Raw genomic sequence first — 6,937 nt, 5'->3', positions numbered from 1 at the left:
TTGCACACCGTCTCTGGCAAGTAGCCAAATATTTATTACACCAAAGCATACATATTCATTAGGAAGGGCTGGGTTATTACAATTAGTTCGGGGAATAGGTGTGATTATTATAATTACTCAAGGGGAGAAGTACGTGGGCCTCTTCACGGTGTCCGCTCATTCCAAAGCATGCGCCGTGAAGTAAAGTCCAGGTGTCTCCTTCCTAAATCGGCAAGAGTATCCTCCCTAGACGGCATCTCTGAATCCTTTTGTTCAAGTTTAAGTTTGCCTAAGTGCCCCCATTCAGGGCTTTGAGTAGGTGCCCATTGAGGGCTTTGATTCTGCTATCGGTGAGTTGTCCTTTTAATTCATACCCCCGGGCTACCTGCTACTTTCTTATAGCCAATCCTCAAACTATCTGGTAAACTACTCTGAATCCACAAAACAAGTCTGGACAAGAAGGATTCTTAGACAACGTTCAGAAATCATCATACATTGCTATAAGTAAATAATTTGCAAGGAAAGTGGTCATTTCTCTGTATCAAAGCACAGGTCTGAAGCTCTGCGGACTGAAGGTTAAACCAATCTCTACTCTTACTTTAAACATCTGCTTTTCAAAAGCCCTCTAATAACAATAAAAACAACTTGAAAATATCCTTTTACAGTCTTGCCTATTTTTGTAGCGTGTTTACACCAAAATGCTGCATTCGAAGCACCCTGCTGATGCTGTCTCCTGCATCAGGACTTGAAGAAGGACTGTTCGTCTAACCAAGTATGTAACAGCTTCTGAGGCAAACCAAAATGCTAAATAATAACCAAATGCTCCCTCTTTGGAGGAGAGGTGGGGAAAGGGTCCTTTGCCCCCAACTTTGTGAGGAGAACCGCAGTAGGCCAACCATGCTGTCAGAGCACGAGTGGTTTCATGTTGTGCTTCCTGTGGTACCTGTTTCGCCTATACTTCCAGTTTATGATGAGGTTCCTTAAAAATAAAGTATTATCGTAGTCAATACAACTTAACACAAAACTTGCACTGCCTGTCATTGTCTGCTTTCACTACCCACGGGTCATGTAAGTGTGCTGTAACATGGCAGGATGCCAGTGCTTCCCATTATCGGTTTAAATACCCATTAACAGTTTAGCCCTTTCTCGTTGTTGTTACCTCTAGACCTGTGCTTTTGCTATCATGACAATGGAAGCTTTTTGTAAAAAGTACAGGCAAACTATAATAGAAAGTGGAATCTAGTCCCAATCCTAGCTTCCAGATAAAGCTATTGTTGGTACAGGTGGAGTAGGGTGGTGGCCAATCAGCCTCTGTAGTTTCAAGAGCAAACACCTATTAATTAAAATTGGAAGTCTTGGGCTATTTTAAAATTCCAAGGATCCCTTTTCATTAACATGGGCCTGAAAGATAAACATAATGTTTCAAGAGGGGATAATCCCCCCAAATCACCATGAGACTCTGCAAATGCTAAGCAGTGTTTTTGAAAAAATACTTACAGGGTGAAGAGGTTTCCAGAAGGGATCACTGAGGTCTTTATAGACCTGGCCATGAACTGAGGTAAACTGGGTCTCACCATGAGAGCCAGTTCTACACTTTTTCACTTTAGTAGCAGGAAAACGGGAAGCTAATACCAGAAATTAGATGTGCACTTCTCTTAACTAATTCTTGGAAATTGGCTGTTTCATAATGTTACATATCTTGCAAAATAAATTTATAAAAATATACAGTTACTATATGCCTGACTTTTGGAAAATAAAACCGTGGTTGTTTATACAGAATCAAAGCACAGTGAATCGTATGCATGCAAATATAGTAATTATCACCACCGTGCAAGTATTAGACTTGTCAAGCCATATAACTGTGGAAGGTGAGCAGGTGATCTTTTAATACTTAATTCTTAACTCCAACAAGAAACCAAAAAAAAAGAAAACTATTCCACTCAAGATAGTTTCCACATGTGGAATATTAATTTGACAATACATAGCTATTCTTTTCAAGGCTCATAATACTTTCTGATATTTGAGTATAATGGCAGTTCAGGTCTTTGTAATCCCTATCACCTTTGCTTTCTTACAGGCCAACACCTGGTATACCAAGAATGCTAAGGTTTTTGGAGCATCACATTCAAATTGATAATTCTTTATGCATTGTTAATCATGTTCTTCAGCCTTGAAAAGAGATTCTTCTGCTGGATCTTAAAGAGTTAATTTCTCCCACATACAGCATTTCCTCCAAAGCTAGCACCAAATTTATTTTTAGAGCTGAATTCCCAAATAACAGGACAGTGAGGGGAAGGGACTGTTTTCTACAACTGGGGATTTCATGTTCTGTTTTTCAGTAATGATAGGGTTCTTTGAGAATTATTCTGGTTGTTGAGGGTAGTGGCTGTTTGAGCTTTGTGGTAAATTACCCCTATTATATTTTACTCTGTTTAAAAAAGGATACTAAGAAAAATGCTGGCTATAGAAGAGTGTGAAAGGAGTCTTAATTTTTCCAAGGTAAATTTCTTCTGTTGCCTTCTGAGTCATCTGTCCCCCCAAGGGGTATAGTTCATTTTCCAAGCTCTTAAAATAGATTTTTGTAATGGGTTTGTTCCCTCATCAGACACTTTGATTCTGTAGCTGCCTTAAAAGGGCTTAAATTCTTCTAGTTACTGCCTGATTACCTCATTTCATATCACACATGTCTTTGGCTTTTTGTTCAAAGAGAAATTTTAGCGTACAGATTTGAATGGGAATGCTGAAAAATACAAGCTCGTGCTTTTGATCACATAGCAATTACTAAACTGCAATGGTTGACTCCAGTTAGAAATAGTAGAGCTAATAGGAAACACATTTTGGGGCAAGCAGAATGAGGGACAGTTCTTTAAAGTTTTAGTATTCAGTGCTTATTAGTTTAAAAGGTGGATGAAGAAATCTGCTGAGGACGGGAAGGTTAGCCTATAATATGGTCACTAATTTTGTTATGTTCACTAATTTTGTTAAAGTCTCAGGAAAGAATAAGGATACTGCCAGACAGTATTTTCACTTCTGTACTGTAACTGGTTCATTTCTCACGTGAGTATGATGTGTAATTTGAGTTTGTATTAACGCATAATTTTGTATTATGCGTGGGTTTGGGTGGTGGGGTTTTTAATGTTGCACTTTGGTATTCTAAACACGGATAGTTTCCATTTGTGGTTTAATAAATTACTTTTATTTCTTTTATTAATGCTTCTGTTGCTACAGTCACTGTTCAATGTCTAAACCCTGTTGTTAAAAGGTAACTCTTACTTTAATCGCTTGAAATGTTGGTGAAAACATTAGATCTTTGTCTTCATTGCTTAAAAATTGTAATTTCACTTTAAAATAAGGTTGGTAAACTGATTAATGTCTTGTCTCTAGCTATCTGAAATAATTTCTAGGTGAGAAAACAGGATTGGACTCCTTCCACCGATTTTAAATCTTTTCCTATATAGCGCTTTGACAAAGAGAGCACTAAGTATTAAATTACCTTTTCAGGAAATAGAAGTGCCACTTTTGTTAACAACGTGGTCTGTACTCTGTTGCGTAGGAAAGCTTTATTTAATGTTCCGCTACATCTGTCCTGCCCTCTGGTGGTCACACAAAGGCCAGCTGGGAGTCTGGTTTTAAACAGACTGGAAGGTTGCCTCTGAGAAATCTTACCTCCATTTGCTACCAAAAAAAAAAAAAAAAAAAAAGTCCATGTTTACTCACTTTTAGAGGTTTACAGAGAAGGTACAAAAGATTTTGAGTTTTCCCCATTGTGTTTCAGATACATCTTTGAACTCCTGTGGCAGCAGCAGAGATAGAGATGTGCACCTTGGACATTAAAGTAAAATAGTAAGATTGATGAGACTGCATGTTATACGGTGCTTTCTTGTCACCATATTTTAGAGATCTCCTTTCATACAGTTGAAATGAAGGTCAAAGATTTGTTGTTCTGATTGCTAGCTTGCCATGTTTGTCTGTGATATTTTTAGATGCATTGAACTTCACACAAACAGAGTAGCTGTACTATTTAATTCCAAATTAAAGTTTTGTGTTCCAGTGTGTTTTCACTCTGGACATTTTTTACTGTTCTTCCTTAATCTTAATAGGAACAGAGATGGATAAGTTTATTTTTCCTATTAAAGAACCAAATCTTTTGAATGTTTCACTAAAGCTTTTCTGCCTTTCTCCCTCTGCCACATGATTTGCACTTTATCACTCCATTTATTTTACCTCCAGTTAAGGATACTGAAATACGTAAAGTTCAAAATGTCCTAAAGGATCTAATCTGAATTTATTGCTGTTTCATTTTGAAGCAAATCTGATACACATGTCTTACAGAGATGCAATCTTGTTTTATAACACACTGAGGTTTTTTAAGTATAGGCTATGAATCTGATCCTGTGAGCTAGTGGTAACATAAATAGATGTTATGTAATGGTTCACAAAGTCACCAGAAAGCATTCAGGTTCTTATTAGGAAGCTGCTGAGGGAAAGACTTGTATAATACTACTGGGGTTTTTTTCCAAGAAAATGGGAAACCTTCTTGATTTTTTTTGGGTGACACTTAGTAAGTGTGACTTCTCATCAAGTATGTTCTAATCTTTTTAAAGTGATATATGCACTGAAGATTCCATGTGCAAAATTCACCCAGAAAAGTAATCTGAAACTTCTGCTGAAATTGCATCTGAATCCAGCTGCCAAATGGGAGCTTATGTTCAGACATATGCAGGGCTGAAATCACAAAATATGGGGTGGAATATTTGAATTAGAACTACTAGAAATCATTTGAACAAAAGAAGTTGTGAAACCTAAGAAGAAATCTGTATTCTGAATAAGAATTTGTGGAGCCAAAGGCTGAAAAGAGAATAAATATTCCAAGTTTACCTCATCAAGAAGCAATAAGTAATTGCAGGCCTACCCACTTCCAAAATGTAGCTTTAGTGATACACTGTTAAAAGGTGTGTGAATGTCTATTTGTGTATATAGATGCTTATATTTTTAATTAAATGTGTAATGATTACTGTATATTTATCAGTATATTGGAACGCTTATAATTGAAAAAACTTGAAAGTTGAACAAACCATTTCCTTCTTGTCCAAGCACCATGGTGGTCCAATTATGAACAATTTTTAAGAAAAATAAGGAGGGGGGAGTATAGCTCTCTCTCATTTGTGTATCCTGAGTGCATTGAGGTTCTCATGGCAGAGGTCATGCCCTGTAAGTTCTTCTGTAGAAGATTTGTGTAGAGCCCTCTCCTGAAGTACTCTTGTATGTAGCTTCAGCAATTAGGGCTTTTGTTTTTAAAAACAGTAGCAATCTTCATCCAATAGCTGCTTTCTTTACAGAGAAGCACTTTGAGTGGAAGTGCACCACAGAGGATGGAAATTCATTCATTTTCCCATGCAGGTTCCTTTTCCTACTGTGCTTGATTAGGATAAGAAGGAACAAGAGCTACAGTGCTATTTCATTCTTATCTAAAACTAATAATAATGATGAACCAAGGATGTTGACTGAATTGGCAAGGATGTTTGACATTTTAAGTAATTTCATATGCAGCTGCAATAATCTAAGCGTTAGATGAGAAAGGATTTTTCTCAATTGTTTTGTGAACAATAGTATCTTCGTTGAAGTCTTTCTACTTAAGATGACTGCGGGTACTGTGGGATAAGGGAAGCCCCTGCTGTGGTGCAGACTGCAGGAGATCCCAAGCAGTTCTGAATAGGTGTGGCTTGCAGAAAACAAATATTTCTAAAATGATCACTCTTTAATTAATCCATAATTGTTTTATAAGTCTTGATTAGTTTATGGCAAATGCACATCATAATGCAGATGAAGTACACAAATGAGATGCAAGTATTTAAGGGTTTCAGTTTTGCTTTGTTCAGAGCTTTGAGAAGCATCTGCTGCTCAGAAGGGCTGTGTAAAGGTGGGACAGTCACGGGGAACAGATGCAAATCCAGTCACTTTCAACAGGAGGTTACTGCACTGGCTGCAATATGCTGCCCAATGGTTTTTAGTACTGCTGGTGCCTAGAAACTTCTGATGGCCTGCTGGTGCACAGAAACTTGAGGTGAATGGGTCCTGTATGGTTGAGGCATTACCTCACATGTGCAGTAAGTACATGGGAACTACTGCAGAATTAATTTATGGATGTTTCCACTCTGTGGTGCCTTGGGGACAGGTCAGACCACGTGCACATGGCTTTAGTTGGACCACAGCAACACTGGTCTTCATGTGTGTGGTTGAGGGGGTGCAGCTGGGGGCCCAGGTTAACCTAAAACTTGTTTTAAATTTAGACAAGCTGTAGGTCCTGCTGTGAACTCTGTATGTGTGTACTACCTGCAGCTGCTGCCTTTCAGCTCTGTGACCTTGCAACAGTGCCAACTGTGTACCTGCTTTGTACGCCAGGCTTCTGCTGAACGCGTGCTTGCACAGGAAAGCCGCTAAATACTGACGCGTGCAGCACACGCGTGGGGACAAACACCAGAACGCGGCAAGAGCGGTGACCCGCTTCACCTGGACGGCTGCTACCAGAGCTACCTACCGCGACGCGTTGTGGCTGTGCGAGCAAGAACGAGAAGCCAATCCAATCTTTGCAATATGAGTCGGCGGCTAGGGGTGTGGTGTTGCCGCGGGCGCGGGAGGAGGGGACAGGCAGGCCCGCAGGCAGCGCTGCCCTCGGCGCGGCCCCGCGTCCCGCCTGGGCCTGGGGCCTGGGGCCTACCGCTCCCAGCGGCCTTTGCAACATCCCGCGCCTGCGCGCGGGAGGGCCGGCGCCTGCCGCGCGGGGGCGGTGCGCGCGCCTGCGGGCGGGGATAGGGAGCGGGCGGCGGGCGGACTGCAGCTCCCGGCACCCCGCGCACATCCCGCGCATGCGCACGGCGGCGGCCCGGCCGCGCTTCGCCGTTGTCGCCGTAGGTGGGTGGGTGGGGGGAAGGGAGCGAGAGCGGTGGTGAGGAGGGAG

Source organism: Athene noctua, chromosome Z (assembly GCF_965140245.1).
Source record: "Athene noctua chromosome Z, bAthNoc1.hap1.1, whole genome shotgun sequence".
Taxonomy (NCBI): Eukaryota; Metazoa; Chordata; class Aves; order Strigiformes; family Strigidae; genus Athene; species Athene noctua.
This window is presented reverse-complemented; position numbering follows the sequence as displayed.